This window comes from Carassius gibelio, chromosome A17 (assembly GCF_023724105.1).
Source record: "Carassius gibelio isolate Cgi1373 ecotype wild population from Czech Republic chromosome A17, carGib1.2-hapl.c, whole genome shotgun sequence".
NCBI classification, from domain to species: Eukaryota; Metazoa; Chordata; class Actinopteri; order Cypriniformes; family Cyprinidae; genus Carassius; species Carassius gibelio.
In genome coordinates this window covers 7,024,023-7,047,293 of record NC_068387.1, presented here as the reverse complement: position 1 = coordinate 7,047,293, position 23,271 = coordinate 7,024,023, and the positions used below count along the sequence as shown (strand labels likewise).

At 38.1% G+C, this 23,271-nt stretch overlaps 1 pseudogene; it reads right to left on the bottom strand.

Moving 5' to 3' along the window:
* The window catches only part of LOC128031593 (CAP-Gly domain-containing linker protein 4-like), a 31,135-nt pseudogene extending 8,332 nt beyond the window's left edge, over nucleotides 1-22,803 (bottom strand).
* Nucleotides 22,804-23,271: the final 468 nt, after the last annotated feature.

Sequence of the window (23,271 nt, the reverse complement as noted above, 5' to 3'; positions counted from 1 at the left end):
AAGACGCTCTAGTTGAGAATACAACATTCACAACATAATCTTATGAAGTCATTGTTATGCAGATAAAACATTTATGGCCCACCCTTAAGCAAAAGCATTAAACCTGCGCTAGACTCATCATCTGTCTTTATGGATCGCATCGCTCAAAGAAATATCCTTTTATTATACAGAAATCAACAAAAAGGTTTCTCAGTTTTGTGGACCAACTTAACGATGTGTGAAGCACATCTCCGAACTCCCTGAATGATTATCCACTAAATATCAACAGTTTACATCCAAAGGAAACTGAGCTGGTTCTACAACCACATGAAATATAATGGTTTACTATAAAGGGTTACAGCGGTAACAAACACACCACTTCTCCCTCATTCTTTTTCATGACAAATTACTGGCAGTCTATTCAGCCTGATGTGAGAACTGCTCATTAAGCTTGGCTTCATTGGACAATCAATCAACGGGGAACATGGAAATCCACCACGGTCCACTATTCAAATCACCTGAAAAAAAATTAGAGGACAACATGCAGCTGCTGTTTCTTCTGTGGTGGTTAAGAGAACAGTGACATCGTTAAAGTGTCATTTTAAAAACAATGCGTTGCTTGGATATGGTTTTTTGAGCATGTTGAAGGTGCACATAAAGCCTTTCTGGTAATTGGGTTTTAGAATGTGCGTCATATTTGAAGTCGGTCCACGAGTGACTCACAAGTGCCCTACAGAGCACTGATTCTGTCGCCTTCCTTGGATGTGCATATTAGTCTTCATGCACACAGTGTGACTCAACCTCTTCTAACCAAATTCAAAATGAAGAATGGAAATGCAAAAAGTGCAAAGGTGCAGAGAAGAACATGACAAAGAAAGCTAGGGAACAGAAAATAGTGGGTGGGCATAACAAGGCGGTTTATAAAATACAATGTTGCTTCTTTAAAAGATGTGATAATTCTTTCAGGTTTTACAACTCTATGCTTAATTACATGCATATACCCTAAGCCAAACACTATTCGTAACCCTAACATAAATTAAGTACATGTAGTTAATTAATATTACTCAGTATGTGAATCTATAAATGCATTGTAACAAAGACGCCTTACAATAAAGTGTAGCCAATACCAAAAAAAAAAAAATACAGACAAACTAACTGACCCACTGACTTATTATAGATAACTAAAACTCATTTTCGTTTAGTGTGTCAATGTAATAAAATAACTAACACTTAATATTTATTAAAATTATAGACAAAAAAAAAAATGAATAACCAAGTAAAAAATATGAAAAAGTAATTAAGATGATGCTGAAGATGAAATATTGAAAATGGAAAATACAAAAACAAATAAATAAAAAAACACAGTAATACTGTGTTAATAATCACTGCTGACTAACAGAAAAAAAAAAAAAAAAAATACATACATAATATATACATATTTATTATGAATACATTCATAAATATTTTTCTTTTCTTTTTTGGATATATAACACTCTGGCATACATGTGTAAACTATAAATAACTATAATTATACATTACTAATTATGATTATTATTATTATTATTGATGAATAGTTAAAAAACAGTTAAGCTTTATTTTAGGACATTAAGAATTTTTTGCATGGTAAAATTTTATACATTAAAAAAAAAGTAAATTTTACCATCCGATTCTCATGAGACTCTAGACATGCAAAAAAAAAAAAAAAAAAAAACAGACACAGACAGATGATAAAAAGGAACAAGAAAAAAAAGGAACGAGAGAAAAAAAAGTAAAAAGAGGAGTAGAAAAGCATTTGTCGAATTACAATACCTTAAGGGCTCTTCATAAAAGTGCTATAGCCACACAAAGCTATTGAGATCCATATGTCTGCATTTAGCTGTCTGAGTGGACAACAGTCCTGGAGGAAGACACAGTGGAAATGTTTGTCTCCGAGATAATCGGAAAACAGATCTTTTTTTCTTTTTTTTTTTAACTCCAATCTGGTAAAGACCACCCAACTCCAGCAGGCCACACAGACAGAGCGAGGGAAAGTCTCTAGTGTAATAGAGGTGATGAGAGGAACTGCTGTTCATCAGCATTAGTGCACTAAAATACACAGTCTGCGTGGGAACACTACCTCTCCCTGTAGATGTATATAATGAGAAATGAGAATATCAGCAGGTTACAGGATATTTAGGTGTGTTACGTATACTGTACTTAAAACTGATGCCCTTATTACTGTGTGTGTGTGTGTGGGGAGGGGGGGGGTGGTATATGTTTGTCAGTAGTTTAAAACTAATTTATGGTAATGTCTTCATTCATATGTTTGTTTGTTCAAATGCTTGTTTATTTATTTATGTATTGATCTAAACATTGCAATTTCAGACTAATGCCCAATCCCGATTCTATTTTATAGCCCTTCCCCTTCCCCTAAGGATTGGGACATCACTAACATGACGTCACACGTCATCAGCGATCGTCGTCTAGCTCTTACAATGTTTTTAAGTAAACTCACTCTAAAAAGAGAAATGCAAAGACGCGAATACACTTACATTTCACTCTCTCTCTCTCTCTCTCTCTCTCTCTCTCTCTCTCTCTCTCTCTCTCTCTCTCTCTTGAATAGGCAATATTTGAGAAAATGGTTTAGCGATTTCTAATTATTGGGGGGATTAATGTCTACGGCAGTTATCGCCCTGATCAGACATCTGCTGTGGCACTATCATGCAGTCTGTAATGATATGACATTAGCAAAAAAATAAATAAATTAATTAATTTAAAAAAAAAAAAACATGAGGATGACCGTTAATATGAACTCACAATTGAATGTAACATAAAACAAATGATTACTTTTTTTTAAATCTTTATTCATGCCAGAAAAGCTTACATTTATATGTCTTTTTGTTCGCTGTAGCAGCCATGTTGCCGAGATAAATCATACCCCTTCGTTTGAAGTGTGATCCCGAAAAATATTCGTTTGAAGGGCTATCTGGCCCTTCCCCTTACCCCTTACCCTCCATCAAAAAGAGAATCGAGACACCCCTACCTCTTCACGTGAACGGGCGAAACGGAGTGGTAGGGGAAAGGGTAAGGGCTAAGGGGAAGAATTGGGACTGGGCCTAAGATATGTTCTACCATTGGTCATGATCATTAGGATTACATTACTGGTCGTGGTCGTTTTTTTTTTTACTTACCCTCGAAGCATCCTAGGTGTATAGGACTTTCTTCTTTCAGATAAATCCAGTCAGAGTTATATAAAAAATTGTCCTGGCTATTCCAAGCTCCATCATTGCAGTCAGAGGGTGTTGCATTTGAACAGTCCACAAGTTGTCAACTAAAGCGCGCACATTCATAATAAAAACGTGCCTCACATGGCTCTGGGGGGTGAATAAAGGCCTCCTGTAATGAATGTATGAGTTTTTGTAAGAAAAATATCCATATTTCAAACATAAAATAAAAAACATTTTTCTCTAACTTACAGAATCAGTCATAGGAAGACGCAGCATGTATGTTCCTATTCCTAACCCCCTGGACCGTTCAACTGAAACACCCGCTGTCAGCAATAATAGAGCTTTGAATAGCCAGGTTAATTTTTTAATATATCTCCGACTGGATTCATCTGAAAGAAGAAATTCATATACACCTTGTATGCCTCGAGGGTGAACTAACCCTTTAACATTTTTGTTCAATACCTTCAATACCATGACTGAGGTGTCCTTGAGCAATTGCTCCCCAGGTGCTGCAGCAAAAAATGGCTTCCCTCTGCGCCGGGTGTGCGTTCACGATGTGTGTGCACTGTGGATGGGATACATACTAATTCCGAGTATGGGTCACCATTGTCTATGTCACTTTCACTTTAATTTCAAATGGTCTTGTCATAGGTAGCCTAGAATATGATAAAATGAAAATACTGATGTTTATGATAAATACATGAAGGACAAATTCCCAAAAGTATTTCATGTCAGCTTCCATTGTACAAAATCCGAAGTTCCATTGTACAAGGTTTTCTGTCATGTATGATAATACAGGAAGACTTTAAATGAGTAATTTGTCCTCTTTCATTTGTATACGTGTCAAAAGCAGAGTTTATGCATGTTAGCGTGATTCACTCCACACATCGGTGGGTGTCACATCTGTATAAACAGGCCCTGGGGTGAGCGCTGTAATGGCACACTAGTGACATTACCTCCATAAATGATTCCTCCATTTCTTCAGTGCTCACATGGCTTTTTACTGTCTCTACAAACCCCAAGGGGACATAATAAAGTGACGCAGCCAACTGCTTTATCACCACTATCGCTGTTCACACTTGTGTAAGTTTATTTATCAAGCAGGTCCTCTGGGATGGTAATTAGCTTTGAGTCTGTGGTGGCCAAAGGGTTTCTCCTGATATTTTGTAAAGCTGTAAAGACGAGCATTAAGCAGCTGGGACAGTGAGAGATGTACCTGTGTTGACCTTTGATGCGACACGTGCCAAATCAATACATCTAGGGTGTGAAACAGGAGCAGTGGGCTGGCGGGGATTGTTTTTCTGGCGTTCCATGAGCTTGCTGACTTTAAAAATGGGGTGAAGATTCCTTGAGAGGGTCCAAGACAAAGCAGTTTGTTAGCCACTGAGAAGAGACAATAAGGCAAGCCCTAAATTGTACTGAAAAACGTGAAAATAGCCAATGCTTAAATGTAAAATGTCCAACTAATATGAAAAATAAAAAAAATAAAAAATGGGGAAAAATAGGGTTTGGTATCATCAAATACAAAGTTCTGTCATGAAACTCTAGATGGCGCAGGCTGTTCTAACTCAATCTGATATAATTACATCATCATTCATATGGTGCAGGTGATTGATTTATTTTCACATCAGCAGTCAATGAGCTTGCTGTTCAACATTCAAATACTTGGCTACAGCCTTGCTATAGCAGGAGCAGCACATTTTAGAAACCCTCCACCTTCCCCAACTCCACCAATATAGATCTGCCACGTGATGATTTCAAATGTGTTATATATGGGAGTTATTTTGTATGTTACATATACAGCAGCAGTATTTCTTTACATACATACATACATGAATATTGGAGGGGGGTTGCGGCAAGGCTGAGGGATAGTGTATAGTCAGCAGATTATTTTGTGACAGAAACCTCTGCAGGGTGAAAGACTACGCTTCGTTATTTTCCTGCTTAGCATGCGGCCACTTGCCTGATGAGTAAATAATTGAACCCAAAACATTAACCCTTTAGGCACCAGTTTTTTTTTTTTTTTGATAAAATGCTGGATTTTGACACTCAGATTTTAAAAGCTTGTGGCTTGAAAGGGCTTAAAGATAGACATCTAAAAATGTTGGGCATGACCAAAAATTTATGTGAGGTGTAAATACCCTGGTAGTACCCACTTGAGCGGTCCGTTAACAGTTTTAGTAGTTGTGGTTGTATCAATAACAGACCACTATATGGTGCAATTGAAGAATCAGGGTTGTATTGCAGGGAGCAATGTAAAAATATACATGGCGGGGAGGAAAAAAAGGTGCTATGAAAAACTACCTCCTCTCGATGACTCTGCACCACCCACTGCCATTGGATGGAAAGCAAAGGTCGCTAACCCCTCCAAGTCTTGCTGAACAATGTCTGCCCTCGCTGGATGAGTATATTCCTCAGCCGGGCAAGGGGCCTCAGCTCTGCACCGCATGGCCATGCTCTAGGTCGTTCAGGCCAAACCTTTCCTCCAAGCCATTGACAAATCTGGACCTGACCCCGCAGCTTTCAAGGAGATGCACAGTGCTTACAGACCTGGCTTTGCGAGCTACGAAGCCTGCTTTTATCTTTTAGCTTGTAGCTTTGCTTCCTAGCTTTAGCTTTTAGCCATGCTTTAAGCGTTCTTTGAGTGCGGTTCCAGCGTGCTTCGGCCTGCACGCCTGCTGCTATTTAGCCACGATGAGAAGAAACACCACCTAGTCTCGTCAAACTTTATTTCTTTTCTTTCCCGTTTGAGAGTTTTGTGTTCTGAGTTAAGTTTTGTAACGTCGAGTCTCTGACGTCTGACCTCGAACTGCCCGATCAACTTCAACCAGCCCACTCAACTCCGCGTCTTCAGCCAACGCCCAACCACGGGCTTCCCAAGACGTCACTTCAGCGACTACTGAACTTCCAGCCAATCAGCGACATCTAGAAACCCCATTTCAATGACTCCCTTTACACAGGAGACGCAAGTAACTTTATCTCCAGACTGTGACCTTTACTGGTGTATCTAATATAATTTTAACCTCATTGAGGAACTCAATGCAGGGGCTAATTAAGTGATTGATCAAGTTCAAGTTCAAGTTCAAGTTCAAGTCTGCTTTATTGTCAATTTCCACATGTACAGTACATACATACAGAGAATCGAAATTGCGTTACTCTCAGACCCCGGTGCATACAGATAACATTAACATTAAAGCCTAAAAAATTAACTAGATCAAATATAAAATGTAGATACAATTATACAATAAGGGAATTATAAAAAAAGACATATAATACAAATAAAAGTTAAAAATAAAGTTAAAAAAAGCAGCGCAAGGTAAATGACAGATATAGTGCAAATCAATGAAGTGAACAACAGTGCAGTTAAAAGATTTTTTAGTGCAAAAAAATCACTTATTAAAAATATCTTAAGTCTGATTAAAGTGACAAGTGACCAAGAGCAGTTATTTAACTGACTGATGAGGTAGTTCCATGCCGAATGAGGTAGTGAGCGGTGAGTGAGCAGACCAATGCTGCACAAGTGATTTGTGCATGTCATCATATAATTAGTTGGGTTCATAGTTCAGTGGTGCCTGGGGAAGAAGAGGGGAGGGGGGGGGCAGGTTCGGGAGGGAGTTCAGCTTCCTGACAGCCTGGTGGATGAAACTGTCCTTCAGTCTGCTGGTCCTGGCCTGGAGACGCCGCAGTCTCCTCCCTGATGGCAGCAGGCTGAAGAAGCTGTGTGATGGGTGGGTGGGATCACCTGTGATGCAGAGGGCTTTGCGGGTGAGACGGGTTCCATAGATGTCCTGGAGGGAGGGTAGAGAGACACCAATGATCTTCTCAGCTGCTCTCACTATGCGTTGTAGAGTATTTCGGCAGGACGCGTTGCAGGCGCCATACCACACAGTGATGCAGCTCGTCAGGATGCTCTCGATGGTGCCTCTGTAGAATGTGTACATGATGGGGGTTGGGGCTCTGGCTCTCCTCAGTTTGCGGAGTAAGTAGAGACGCTGTTGTGATTTCTTGGCCAATGCTGCAGTGTTTTCAGTCCAGGAGAGGTCCTCTGTGATGTGCACACCCAGGAACTTGGTGCTGCTCACTCTCTCCACAGTCGCACCGTTGATGGTCAGAGGAACATGCTGAGTGTGTGCTCTCCTGAAGTCTACAACAATCTCCTTCGTCTTCTCCACGTTCAGAGAGAGATTGTTGTCACTGCACCACCCAGCCAGGCGGCTCACCTCACTCCTGTAGTTTGTCTCATCTTTGTTGCTAATGAGACCCACCAACGTCATGTCATCTGCAAACTTAATGAAGAGGTTGGAGCTGTGTGACGGTGTGCAGTCATGGGTCAGCAGAGTGAAGAGGAGGGGGCTCAGCACACATCCTTGGGGGGCCCCAGTGTTCAGTGTGATGGTGCTGGATGTGTTGCTGCCAACCTGTACTGCCTGAGGTCTTCCAGTCAGAAAGTCCAACAGCCAGTTGCACAGCGAAGTGTTGAGCCCCAGCTGACTCAGCTTGTAGATGAGCTGCTGAGGGATGATTGTGTTGAATGCTGAACTGAAGTCTATGAACAGCATTCTGACATAAGAGTCCTTTTTTTCCAGATGGGTGAGTGCTGAGTGGACGGCAGTGGAGATGGCATCATCAGTCGACCGGTTGGACTGATATGCAAACTGGATGGGGTCCAGGGAGGGGGGGAGGGCAGACTTGATGTGGTGCATGACTAGCCGTTCAAAGCACTTCATGAGGATGGGGGTAAGTGCAAAAGGACGGTAGTCATTGAAGCAGGATGGAGATGGCTTCTTCGGGACTGGGATGATAGTGGTAGTTTTAAAGCATGTGGGAACAACAGCCTGTTGTGCAGCCTGTTTAAACATGTCCCAGTCAGTTGTTTTGAAGCAATCCTGAAGAATCTCTGATGATCCTTCTGGCCACACTTTAATCTGTTTGTGAACTGGTTTGGCGACTTTAATGAGTGGTCTGTATGCAGGCATTAGCATAACAGTGATGTGATCTGAGGCTCCGAGGTGGGGGAGGGGGAGGGCTTTGTAAGCTCCTCTCTGTGTGGTGTAAACAAAGTCCAAAATGTTATTACCTCGTGTTGGTGAATTTTTGGAAACACACTCTTAAGGTCAGCATGGTTGAAATCCCCAGCTATGATGAGAAAAGCATCCGGGTGTGCTATCTGCTGCTCACTGATGTGCTGGTACAGTTCATTTAGTGCGTCGTTCCTGTTGCTGGTGATGTTGAATGGGGGAATGTACACTGAAATGAGCAGTATAGCAGTATATTCCCTCGGCAGATAGAACGGCCGGCACTTAATAATCATAAACTCCACCAGGGTTGAGCAGTGTTTGCTGATCACAACAGTATCGCGGCACCACGCGTCATTGATGTAAACACAAAGCCCGCTGCCGCGGGTTTTTCCTCCCGCGACGAGAGCTCTGTCCGCTCGATAGCACGTCAGCTGGTCGAGCTGAATAGCGCCATCTGGAACGCTGTTGCTGAGCCATGTTTCCGTGAACAAAAAAACACAACAGAGTTGAGCGTAGTAAACGAATGTAGTCCAGTTTATTGTCCAACGAGCGTACGTTAGCCAGTACGATGGTGGGGACAGATGGCTTGTGTGGGTTAGCCGTTAGCCTAGCCCGGATACCTCCGCGCTTCCCCCTCTTCTGCTTCCTCTCACGCCGCTTGTGGCGCCTCCGCTGCGGGCGAGATGCAGTAGTGGGGGTCGATGATGGTGAAGGCCTCCGTAGCAGATCGAGATCCCGCAGCTGTTTCGCTTGCGCGGAGTTTAACTGTAAAAATGCGGTTTTGCCGACATCGAGCAGAAACTCGCGACTGTATTTGCGCTTACAGACAGGTAGACACGACGACAACGTGCAAAAACACTGCGACTCACAAGACAAAAAACACAAAAACACTGTTCTGTCGGGACAGAGAGAAGCCGCTGCGTGTGGACGCGCCGCCACACGCGGTTGTTCATGTCAATGCAATTTAACGTATTGCTGTAAACTTGGGATTTCACATTTCCATTCTCTTAAACTCATCTTTCCCTAACTTTCGATCTTCCTGCAACTTGTGTGAATGTGTGAGTGCATGTGTCTGTGTGTTAGATTAGTTCATATGTCTTAGATTTATCTAATAAAGATTATTCATATTGAAAAGCGAAGTATCTTGTGTTTTGTGCTTACAAGTTAATGTCTTAAACTGCCGATCTTGTTACTGTGCTAATTGATAGTGTTTTCACTATACTTTGGATATTAAAATCCAGTGCAGATTTGATGTTAAACGGCTCATTCAGTGAATCGCAGGGCGTCTCAGTGCTCAGCCGTGAAACAGTGATTCTGTTCAAATTCCCTTTAAAATCTTAAATGATTCCCTTTGAGCTAAATTTACCTGTTTCCCTTACAAAGTTCAACACTTTGTATGCTCTGGAGGCTGCAAAAAAAGGTTAGTTGACACTATCACACTAGCATACTTCTCCTTGGGTCTCCAGACCCATATAGGAGTCAGAGCCCATTCCACTCAAGGCATGGCCTCGTCCTGGGCTTGGTCTAGAGGAATTTCTATAGCAAAACTACACTTGCTTAAATACCATCATATTACAACTGAGATGTGGCTGGTTAAGACAAGAATTCAGATTAACACACAAAATATTTTTGATTTATTGGTGCTCTGTCATGTAGTGCAGCATCTGGTTTACTAGTTAGTAAGCATTACACTCATTAGTTAGCAATGGATACTCAAATATCACATAACACATTTTTCAAAATTGTAGCTGGGAGTGAAATGACTCATTCCTTGGTGATTTGTTGTGCCTGATTTGCAAGTAACAAAAAATTAAGGTCCCTAGTTTTCTAGTTATAGTGCCACAGAACCTTACAAAACCCAACCTTACAAAACAAGCAAGAGCCGCATAGTAAATTAAGATTTACACTTTTCCTTAATTCAATCACAGGACCACAGAAGCATCCTGCAGAAATACTTTAACAAACGGAGGGGAGGCTCTATGGGGATGGTGTGAGAAATATTTTTTTGGCTGCGTGGGCTGCTGAGGCGATAATACATGTTCAATAGAACTGTTTCACACTCTCTTTACCTTGCTCCATACTCCTGAGAGCAATGAAAAGTGATTATTTCTTTATCCCAGAAACAAACAAGCACATTCGCACACTGTGGCATGTATTAAGGCCCGTTTGACTGGTTGCTGGAGAGCTGACCTAGTTTTCTTATGCACCGACACTGATAAACAGGCAAATGAGTTTGGATAAAAATAACGTTAAGAGTAAAATAGGGATCAAAGACAGCCAGCGGTGCCAAGGATCCCTGAAGATAATCGGGTTTTGATTAGCCAATCTGCAGATTCTAGGCACTCTGCTCACTTTAGCCCCAATGTGGTGGAGGATTTCATTAACTGATAATTTGGAGTGTACAGTAGTTTTGAGAGGGCGAGAGCTAGCCAAAAAAATACAAATAAATGAACGTAATTATTTCTGCAAGGACAATGCAGATGAGCAAGCCCTCTGGTCTCTTTACTCTTAAATCAGTTTTCTGACCCCACCATGTTCCCTACCCACTGCACAAAGATTTGAAAATCCCAGCTAAAACCCCATCCATTACTGATAATGTCACAATAGGCCACAGCTTGCAGTAGAGCTGCCTTTTAGCTTTAGTGAATAGCAGACAGTTATACAGAATGTAAGAGAGATTTTGATTGTGTGGCAGCTTTAGGATACCGTTCAGTGACATTTTAGTTCTTCGCTGGGAGCAGTAATTTCTTTCAGACAACTCTCATTTTGTGGAACATTGTGTGGGGGTGCACCTGTTTCTATTAAATTTGTTTTCTCAACTGCTTCAATCAATATCAATCACAGCAAACATGTTATGTTTGAACTCTAACGTCTCTAACCTGTTTTTACGTTTGATGTGAGAACCAACAAGAACATGCATTTCCTTGATTTTTTAAGCAATGTAAATTTTCCCAGTATATATATATATATATATATATATATATATATATATATATAGATAGATAGATAGATAGATAGATAGATAGATAGATATATGTGTGTGTATTTAGAAATGATTAAACTGAACATGTCCACTGAATATGTAAACTAAAAAAAAAAAAAAAAAAAAACACTAGCAGTGTGGTATGTGTATAAAAGCAGTGTTGAATATTGTTTTAGGTTAATGAAACCTAACTAATTTATGAGTGAGTGTGAGTGAAGTGACATTCAGCCAAGTATGGTGACCCATACTCAGAATTTGTGCTCTGCATTTAACCCGAAATGCACACACACAGAGCAGTGAACTCTGTGTGTGTGCCTATAGTGTGTGTGTATATATATATATATATATATGTATGTATATATCCTTTATAATAGGTAATAGTATGATGTTTCATAGAATTCCAACCAAAAACGCTGACCTGATGAATCGATGGCTACTTGCTCTGGAAATAGATCCAAACACACCTGTAAACACCATCACGAAGTATTTTGTTTGCTCTGAACATTTTACTGTAGATAACTATTTTGAAAAAATGCAAGTTGCCACACGGACCATGAAACGTGTGCTAAAGGATACAGGCACTCGGTTTCTGTCGGCATAGGTTGGCATGTACCAAATTTACACCACCAGTCCGTGTTCGTTCTGATTCTCCCTTCGACATCAATCTTTTCGGCATCTTTTCTTACAGCTTCCAAAGTTTGTAACTCCTAGACTGTGTATTCTGGCTCAAAACTATATGGTTTTGGATCTTGGTTTGATACACATTAAAATTCCTCCTTTGTCTGACAATTCCTCAAAGTCAGCCATGATCACGAGTCACGCCTACCTAGTTAGTCACGTTTGTTTTGTTCACGTCTCGTGTGCTGCGCTAATCACTCCGCCCAAGTAGCCACTCCGCCCAAGTAACGTTAGCTGTGCTCCTACGCCCAGTGAGAATATAGTTCGCAGTATTTATACGATTAAAAATGGTCTCTGTCTCATATAGCCTTGTTATTTGTACACGCTGTGACTATACAGATCACAACTCGTAAATAGGAAAATGTTTGCATTATTTTGCCACTTATTGGGATTACTATGCTACCATTATCCATTTACATCCAGTCTTTGTGCTAAGCTAGGCTAGCGGTGGGTGCGTCAAATAACACTTACAGAACGCACAGAAATGAAAAAGGTATGTATGGAGTTATCTAACTCAGGGGGATACTGTGAATAAGCTAAAGTCCCAAAAAGTCGGAGTGTTCCTTAATAAGCTTATTGCTAATATAATGAACTACATGTTAAAATAGTGTAAATATGTTTATTTTGTATTATGCCAATATAATATTATTATGGTATTATTTCTATTATTATTATTGTTCATATAATGAACTACACCAGTGTTTTCATTGTATTTCATATATTGAAAAAAATACCTTTAGACAAGTTGATGAAAAATTATTCAGAGTGGTTCGAGAAAGTGAATATAACTTTTGATATTTTGCATCTTATGCCAAAAAGAAAATGTTAATAATACATTGAGATATCAATGTTGAGCATGCCAATGCTTTTTGATGCCACTGTGTGTGCAATAAAAATATAAATACAATATGTTTGCTCATTACACGGTCAAAAGTGAAGACGTATTCAGTACCTTTTGACCTGCAATAATAACTTTGTCTCCAATGTGAAGTCCCATACTTGAAAGCTGGGCGCGAGCTTTGTCCGAGAGGAGACCTGGAGGTCGGGAGGTGACCATCAAACCATTTTAGGGAAACAGCAATTTACAATCTACTTGTAATGTAAAGTAGTTAAGCCGCAGTCTAGCGAATCTTAAAAAAAAATGTAGTGTTCACTACCAGCTACTAACAAAGTGTCTAACTAAATTAAAGCTTTTTAAGGAGGAACATTTAATGTTGTAAGTGTTTGTGGTTTAATGACAATCTCAACTGGGATCTCAATTAGAATGACTGCCTCAATCACATGAATTCACAATAATTAAAGTTACAAATAATAATTATAAAATCAAACTTGGAAGGAAATATATAAACATCAATATCTACTTCTACATTTTTATTTTTATTTTGAATGTGGCGTGGTATAGCGGTTAAAGCTAAACAAATAGGTGTCATTGATTTATTTTATTTTATTCATAAAAAGAATAATTTATATGCTGCATTTAGTAATGCTAAAGTGCTAACTGTTAAAAGAAAATAGCTTCTTATGGGAAAAGCTACACCATTTTGTAAACGACTTAACTGTCATGAAACTTTTATTATCTGAAATGTCCGGCGACCTATATTACAAAGCAACTTATATAATGCAATTATAACATCAAACACACAAAACATGCACAAAATGCACATTTGGATTTGTGAAGAATGTCAAGAGGTTACATAACCCCAAGTTCATTTAAATGGAACATCCCCCACACACTCTTAATTTCAGATTCACTATTTAATTAGGCAGGCATTTATAATGATAGTTGATTATACTGAATGTCATTATAATTTATATTTGTTTCAGACTTTTTTATATTTTTCCATTCCTTTTCAGTTCAGAATACTATTAAATAAAAATTGGTAATGGAGTGAGGGGACCAAAAATATGTTTTGGTTTATTTACCGGTATTTCACATTATTTCTGATTGTATTAATACAATGTGACTTACACAACGATGTGACTGTTTTTTTTGTTTGTTTGCAATTTTGACCCAGTGTGACTTTATTTCTAGAAAATACTGTATTTATAAACATCATGTGTGTGCAAGCTAAACTGAATCACTGAATGGCAAGACATGGCAAACCAACTTGTGCAAATGTTTAACAGTATGTCTCATCAGCCCCCTCCAGCCAAACAGTTCAATGTCTCTACTGCAGCATGGCTCAGCACCATTTGTAAATGTATTACACAGCCAACTGTCTGAGTAGTGGACTTATTGTGCCCTTCTGTCTTATCCAACAATGTTTTGTGGCAGGCACCGAGCTGGAACCAGACAAGGAAGATGGCAAAAACAAATGTGTTGTCCTTGACATGGCTTGGCTGGCGAGCAGTAACTGTGTTTCACTTTTCCTCGGCCCATTGGCTCTCTGTGGGCTTTAGGCTTAATGTGCTTGCCCATTTCGCCTGCGCCATACACTGTGCTCATTAATATGTGGAACGCAGTGTCCATGTTTGGGACATCTATTTAGAGAGCTCTTTGCATTGAGAAAAGCTGAAAGGGTTTGATGTACCACACATTTATTAGACAGCATGGTATGTTGGAGTTGTTTTCCATCTTCAGACACATATGAATGTATGGCTCCAGACAACTGGAATCTAAGGGCTCTTAATTTGTAATGGGATCATAGATAAACAACTCTGCTGGGTGATGTTGTGTCTCATGCAGCTCCATACATCAATTGGGTCTTTTACTAAAACAGCATGAGACAAAAGATCTGTTCCCAAATCTAGTGAGCTACCTACTTAGCATTTGAAGGCCTCATGGATGAACTTCATTCAGAGGTAGAATAAAAAAATGTTATGAAGTAAAAATGAATATAATAATAGTACATGTAAAAGTTAATACATTTTAAATTGTTGTTGTAAGTAAATTAGCAAATCAAAACAAACTTAACGTCTTCCACAATCTCAAGAATTGTCACGTGACAAATCTGCATTTTGGTGGATAATAGACTTAACAGTAATGCTTGCCTGTTGTGTGTTATAAAATGATGTCGGGCATTTTAACAACACAAACTGCAGAGAAATCAGATGAAGATATCAATGCCATGCTTTATGATACTGGACCCGAACAATCAGAAAAAGGTGATCCACATTTTTATGCTGACTATGCCACCATTTGTATGTTGACCATTTACATCCAAATTGAATATAACTATTTATTGTCTATTCAGTAGTACTAAATAGAAAGTGTGCACCTCATTGTGCATCAACTTGAATCAAGCCCAACAGATGTCTGTTTTAAAAACAGTGGATAAGTCATTAACTCCTTGATTTGCTTAATAAAAGGCTCCTTTAAGATTGTTTTGACAGACATGTTTATTGTGCAACGTGTTTATTGCTAAGTTTAGTGTGGCAAAATAGAAGCACAGCTGTAGTTTGCGGGCAAAGTATGTGGTTAACATGACAACCTCACCTGCTTGCCGCTGCTCACATGTAAATGTGAATATGTAGATTTACTATAGCAAAACTAAAATGTATTTAAAAGTACGGCTGACCGAAAACAATCTTTGGCTAAAATGTATTTGAAGGGTAATTTGCTGTCCCAGTGTTTATATGCAGGGCAGGCTTTATGACAGCGAGCCACCAGGTGGCGATCAAAATGGTTTATCTTCACTTTTATTGATCTATTAAGACACTTTTCATTGCACATGCTCAACTGGAGGGATACACTGAAATGCTACTTGTTCAGCTTTGAACTGTAAAAATAAGTAAATAAATAAAATTATGCATAGACACATACATACATAGAGATTATTAGAGTAAATTTTACAAGAGAGCAAGTCTCAAGTCTTTCTTAAGTAACTTCTTTGTAATGATTTGTGGAATTTACTAGTGAAGAGTGAATATATATATATATATATATATATATATATATATATATATATATATATATATATATATATATATATATATTAAACTTCCCACATGCCACTGTTATTAGTAATATAATTTGTTATATTACTAATAATATAACAACTGTTATTAGTAATATAATTTATAATGCCAACTGGCAAATATGACACTTACAAATTAATACAGTCAATAACATAGAAAACAATCACATAGAAAACAGAGAAAGAGTATTTTTTTTCTTCTTCTTTTATTTAATTTCACACATCTATTTACAAAAGAATTTTGGACCATCAAGTGTCAGTCACTCTCAATGCCAACTGGCATTTTTTTTTTTTTTTTTTTCATAGATCAATTGCCAACAATTCAGAAAAATATTTCCACATAAGCAGTTTTCAAAAATTTGCTCCATCGTGAGGAATGCTCTGGCATGGTGGGCGGTCTGTACGTGGACTAAGCAAGTTTGCGATGGAGCTATAGCCCCATCAAGCCCCGCCCTAACGCTGCCATGCTTTACATAAGAGTAGCAGCAAGGCTCACTAGGTTCTGGAAGATAGCTTTTCTACAGGTGATTTTCTTCAGAAGCTGCAAATTTTGCTTGTGCAATCACAAAAACATACACTCAAACACTTCCAGAACCTTTACTTTGATCCTTTTTTTTTTTTTTTTTTTTTTTTTTTTTTAGCTGAATCACAGAAAACTACAAAGGTCGTGACTCGGCTTGTGTTTGTTGGTACAAAAAAAATATCCAAGAGATGGATGGTGTAGGCACACAGTGATGGGAGAAATGCTGACTAGTAGAAAGTAGCACGCTTAACCTGTGCTTAGGCTATATCCCCATCAGCTAAAATTAAAGTTGAACTGCATATAAAATGGTGCTGAATAAATGTTTATCACCATTATCATGACAGGAGAAAACATGGTAATTTATTCAATAATCAGAGGTTTCATGCATTGCTCATCTTTTTAATCTATTGCCTGTACAGTTAATTGTTCATAAATTCAAAAAGACATGCAAAGTTTAAGCACATACATGCACACAGTGCTGAATTATCATTTCATGTCACTAAATGAAAACGTTTTCTGTTCAGAAGGCCTGAGGGGGTTTGATAATGATGATGCTCAGAAGATAAAATTAATGAAGCTCAGTATTGCAATGACCACGCAAGCTGAAGAATATAGCCAAATTAATGTAATTATATATATATATATATATATATATATATATATATATATATATATATATAGTATTTTTTCATACGTTATTAGTCTGAAACAATTCACTGCATCAGTCGCTGCTTATGTAATGCAGAATTTTCCAGAATTATTCAAAGGTGATATGATCATGATCATGTTCCTCTGGTATCAAAGAGCAAACAACATAATATTTTCTGAAACTGAAGCTGACCCTACACCTTAAAAAAAAAAAAAAGGTTCAACCCACTTGAGTGCTCCCAGTGTACCTCATTTGCACTGCCCAAGACTGCACCCTAGTGGTTAACAAAAGTGACTGTACAAAGATCAACTATTCCATTTCATAATGATGAAGAGGTCCATGTCAGAGAGATGAAAGATGGTAATATAACTCCACATTTAGGCGTATGAAATAACATTGTAAGAGACAAAGAATGAAGAAGGAAAAATAAAGGATTATAGTGTGCAATATAAAAATGTTTTTGGCCAATATAAAGCAAAACAGGAGTAATTGGGTGACGGTGAACAACAACAGTCTGCTATTTTCCAAACTCCTTCTCAGATATTCTACCTTTGTTTCCTATTGTCAGTGTTGTTGCTTGGCAACAAGGAATATTTTTATGGTTAAATCTCAGCTGCTCCAGAACATTCTTCACTTACACGAAAGTCTGCCAAGCTTGTCGCTATGATGTTATCAGATGATTTGATGAATGTTTCCCACACTGACGATATCTCTATTAGAGTGTCAGTTGAGAAACAAAAAACGAGTTCAAAAAACATCTCCTGCCTGATGAGCAATGGACAGATGCCCAGAGCAAAAACACTGGGAAAAACAAGGCATGCTACTGGCAGAGATAACGTGGGGTAAAAAATGAAGGATGGAAAACTCTGGCTTCCTCACAACATAGAGACAAAAAAATAAAAAAATAAAAAATACCGGCAACATCACACAGTTCCTATTCTATGTTCTGGCAGCAGAGCTGATAAACCCTTTACATGCAAACAAACCTCTCTGACTAACGCCCTACTAAAAGGCCTGCTGCAATTAAATGCATGAATTTTACAAAAGCTTAAGTAATATCAATAATTCAGTGGCATCTGCTGTTTGTGAAGAGAATGACCCCTGGCAGTGATGCTCCGTGAGTGTAAAATGAGTTCAGGGAGAGAAATGAGCATGGCTAATCTACCGCTGTGCTGATGAGACAGACTGAAAGGAAAATAATAAAGCTGGCTGTGAATGTGTGAGTGTATGCGTCAGCCTGACCCTTTGTGTTCACCTAATAATATATCCATTTATCTACCAAACTATCTACTCAACCATCCATCTAAAACAAATTGTAGACTGATGATTTTTTTCCCCCCACACTGAGATATGCAGTTCTACAATTCTAAAATAAAAATAAAAAATCAATAACATGTGAATTATTATTAAGGGCCAAGCTCCGAAGGTGCATAGTGACAAAGTTGCACTCATGTTTATGCAAATAACTTTTTAACCATAAGCCAGTATATTACGATTTCCTCTGAATCCTTGGCGCATGCCGAGTCGAATGAACACCAAAAATAAAATAGGTTTATTTTTTTCACTATTTTTAAATGTTCGTAAAATCAACTTTTTCGAACTCGTCCTAGACGGTTAGTCTGATTCTCACCAAAATTGGCTCAGATCATCTTCAGACCATGCTGGCAAAAAGTTATGGAATTCAAGTTGATTCGTCTCACCCTTCCCGAATTATCTTTTGCAAGTTTTGAAAGTTAGGGAGAACAAGGCATGACATAGACCAGTTTCGAGCCAGAATTTGGTTGCAGACATTGCTCTCCTGCAAAGTGAACATGTTTACTACTTGAGTTGTCACAGCTCCAATATGATAATGCAGATTTACAATAAACACTTGAAAAACAAACACAGAAACCTTGATTAAAGTTTGCGTTGTTAGTAGCCGTACAGAAGATCACAAACCCTAAAAGCGGGGTTGGCTCCCAGCTCCAGCAGACACTTCACTGCAGAGGTAGACAGGTTCGAGGCAGAAATGTACAGCGCAGTGCCGGATTCAAAATCACTGCAGGTCGCATCCACCTCTGAAACCCAACAGACCACATATGGACATCATCACACAAGCACTTGAGTTTGCCATGACATTCAAACTGCTATTTTGATTCCCACTGTTATTCCATTATCTCTCCTCACCTCCCGACTGTGAAGCCTGCAGAAGCACTCGAGACATCGAAAAATGTGACGTAGTGGAGCACATTCATGTTGGTCCAGTGGTACGGATGGCTCGGCTCCCAGCAACCACAGCTGACGGACGAAACCGGCCGCACTCTCGGCGTCACCTGCAATCAGATGTGATTTCATATCGGTTCTTTTTCCGGTGTATGTATCAAAGATCTGCCATATTAATCACTATTATTATTATTATTTTATTTTTTTATTTTTTTTTCAGTTGAATACATGCTCACCTATTCCTGGAGCTCAGCAGTAGTTCAGCAAAGTCATATCAGTGAGACCATCTGTGTCACTGATACCACAGCCTCTATTCAGAATCTACAGAGCACAAAATTTCCCACTTGAATAGATATAGCAAGGACATCCAGCTGAAAAATGCATGCTGACAGAGACACACACTGTCTGCAAAGATAATATTTCATTCAACAAAGCCTGACACTGAGCTTAGGGTGAGAAAGTTGTGTGGGTATTGTTTAATGACAGCTGCAAGAAAACATGAAATTAAAATTGACCCTGTTTAGAGATTAAATATAACTGGCCTTGTTACGCACAATTAATCAGTGAATGTTTTTCAGAAGAAAATAAAAGTTTCTTTTTAAAAAAAAATTTCGTCTAAATGTAATTACATTCCTTTCCTCTGGACAATTTAGATTTTCAAGCTAGATTTTTGCATCTTCTGAAGAAATTGTGAATGGTGTTTGTGTTAATCAACATTGCAGCAGGGTCGCTAAGGTTGTTCTGGGTGTTACCTCAGCCCAAATCTTTTCATTTTAAGGCATAATCATGTTAAAATATATATATATATATATATATATATATATATATATATATATATATATATATATTTTTTTTTTTTTTTTTTTTTTTTACCTATTTACATTTAGTTTTTGGGTCAAAGACATTAAGTTGTCCGCTTCAAACTAACTTTATACAAAAGGTTTTTTTTTTTTCTTTTTTAGTTTTTTTTTTTTTTTTTTTATGTCCATGCAAAGAACATTAAATGTAAACAAAGTGTCAACTTTTAAGATTTCAAATATGTTTTTGGAGAATAAAATTATCCATTCTGTCATTCAGTGTAACACAATATTTATGTAAAAATTAGGAAAAGGATCACACAATATTTATGTAAAAAATAGGAAAAGGATCTGCCGCCCGCAGTTGATTTTGATGTTCTAGATATTATCAAATTGCCTGAGTTTTAAGAACGTAGCGGACGTAGAGGAAAAGCTTATTTTGACTTGTACGTATTAAAATATATAAAATAATAAGGGAGTATATAACATTTTATTGTGTGTTTTAAATAATAATTACTGACCAATGGGCAAAAACCTAGGATAGTGGCAAATAAAAAAATTTATAAAATAATAATAATAATAATAAAGAATTACAACTAATTAGTATTTGAGGTGAAAGTAATTAGTCTTTTAATATGTCATAAATTTATATTTGTTGTAAATATGCCTGACAAGTATGTTACACTGAGTTACATTTTAGGGTGTATCTTCTGTAAATCAAGGAAAAATTTATGATATTTATTTTTTGCAAAATCGCTATTAAATTAAAGAGAAAACTTTTTAATTTGATCCTTGATGTGCTCTCCGGCACATTTTTTTCCGGCACAAGTTTTATTTACATTTACATTTATTCATTTAGCAGACGCTTTTATCCAAAGCGACTTACAGATGAAGACAGTGGAAGCAATCAAAAACAACAAAAAGAGCAATGATATATAAGTGCTATAACAAGTCTCAGTTAGGTTAACACAGTACACGTAGCATGGGATTTTAACTAATATAATAAATAAAAATAAAAACAGATAGAATAAAAAAATAAAAGAATAGAGCAAGCTAGTTAGAGGTCTTTACACATACAAACACACATATACAATTGCATAATAAATGAAAAGAAAATAGAATACAAAAAGATTAGAAAGGTAGTTCGATTTTTTAAAGAATATAATTAGAATAGTGAGTGTTAAAGTTAGAGGGTCAAATAAAGATGGAAGAGATGTGTTTTAAGCCGATTCTTGAAGATGGCTAAGGACTCAGCTGCTCGGATTGAGTTGGGGAGTTCATTCCACCAGAAGGGAACATTTCATTTAAAAGTCCGTAAAAGTGACTTTGTGCTTCTTTGGGATGGCACAATCAAGCGACGTTCACTTGCAGAACGCAAGCTTCTAGAGGGCACATAAGTCTGAAATAATGAATTTAGGTAAATGGGTGCAAAACCAGTGGTAGTTTTTTAGGCAAACATCAATGCCTTGAATTTTATGCGAGCAGCTATTGGAAGCCAGTGCAAATTGATAAACAGAGGTGTGACGTGTATTCTTTTTGGCTCATTAAAAATTAATCTTGCTGCCGCGTTCTGAATTAATTGTAAAGGTTTGACAGAATTGGCTGGAAGACCTGCCAAGAGGGCATTGCAATAGTCCAGCCTGGACAGAACAAGATTTTGAATAAGGAGTTGTGCAGCATGTTCCGAAAGAAAGGGCTTGATCTTCTTGATGTTGAATAAAGCAAATCTGCAGGATCGGAGAGTTTTAGCAATGTGGTCTGAGAAAGTCAGCTGATCATCAATCATAACTCCAAGGCTTCTAGCTGTTTTTGAAGGAGTAATGGTTGATGTGCCTAACTTGATGGTGAAATTGTGATGGAACGATGGGTTTGCTGGAATCACAAGCAGTTCTGTCTTGGCAAGGTTGAGTTGAAGGTGATGGTCCATCATCCAGGAAGAAATGTCAGTTAGACAAGCTGAGATGCGAATAGCTACCGTTGGATCATCAGGATGGAATGAGAGGTAGAGTTGAGTGTCATCAGCATAGCAGTGGTATGAAAAGCCATGTTTCTGAATGACAGAACCTAATGATGCCATGTAGACAGAGAAGAGAAGTGGTCCAAAAACTGAACCCTGAGGCACCCCAGTAGTTAGATGCTGAGACTTGGACACCTCACCTCTCCAAGATACTTTGAAGTATCTGATAGGTAAGACTCAAACCATTGACGTGTTGTTCCTGAGATGCCTTTCGCCAGTAGCGTTGATAGGAGGATCGGGTGGTTAACCGTGTCAAAAGCAGCGGACAGATCAAGCAGGATAATACTGAAGATTTGGATTCTGCTCTTGCCAGTCTTAGAGCTTCAACAACTGAGAGTGTGTGGGACTGAGAAGCCAAGAACAAGGAACACAAGCATTGCGCAAACAAATGGGTCTTTATTTGAACCCCAAAACAAAATAACTTTACACACTTACAACAAAAATAAACAAACAGAAACCGAGATCAAAACAATTGGACAAAAACCAAACAAACAAACTAAAACTGACCTGCTCAAATGAACAAAGCAACAGTTTATAAAGGAAGGGATGGGCCCATTACAAATTATATGTTTACATACAACATATAACCTTACATAAATCAAAATCAAATCAAACAGAGATACATTGTAAATAAAGATAAGGAAAGCAAAATGTAATCAAATATCATATATGTACAACTAAATAAATCAATTAATAAACACATCAACGTTCCTTCCTCCCCCCCCGGAAACTCCCAGTGAATGGTACGTCCAGACGGAACCAATAAGCTTAAATATGGTGTTCCTGCCAGACTCTTGTTTTTCGTCACACCAGGATGCGGCTGCAACGGACCATGGCTGAAGTTGATCACCGGTAAACTTAAACTCAAAATAGAAACAAATATAAATAACAGATACAACATAACTAATTTGTGTGCACTTCAAATCAGTCACAATGTATTGTGAATGTAAATGTAAACTTATTCAAACCTAACAATAAATAGAGAATGAATGAATGAATTGTGTTTCCTGTGGTTACTTATGCGATCATACTGAAACAAATGAAAATGAATAAGAAGTTTAAATAAAGCTCATTCTGAAATGAATGTCATTCGTGTAAATATATGTATGCATGTGTGTGTGCGCTGGATACATCCACTTTACCACTCTTGTGCGGCCACCACTCGGGCCGTCACAGAGAGCAAGGCCGTCTCAGTTGAATGTCCACTTCTGAAGCCAGATTGGTTGCTGTCAAGGAGATTGTTGTGTGTGTGAAATGTAGAGACTTGTTTGAACACAGCTCGTTCAAGTGTTTTTGCAATAA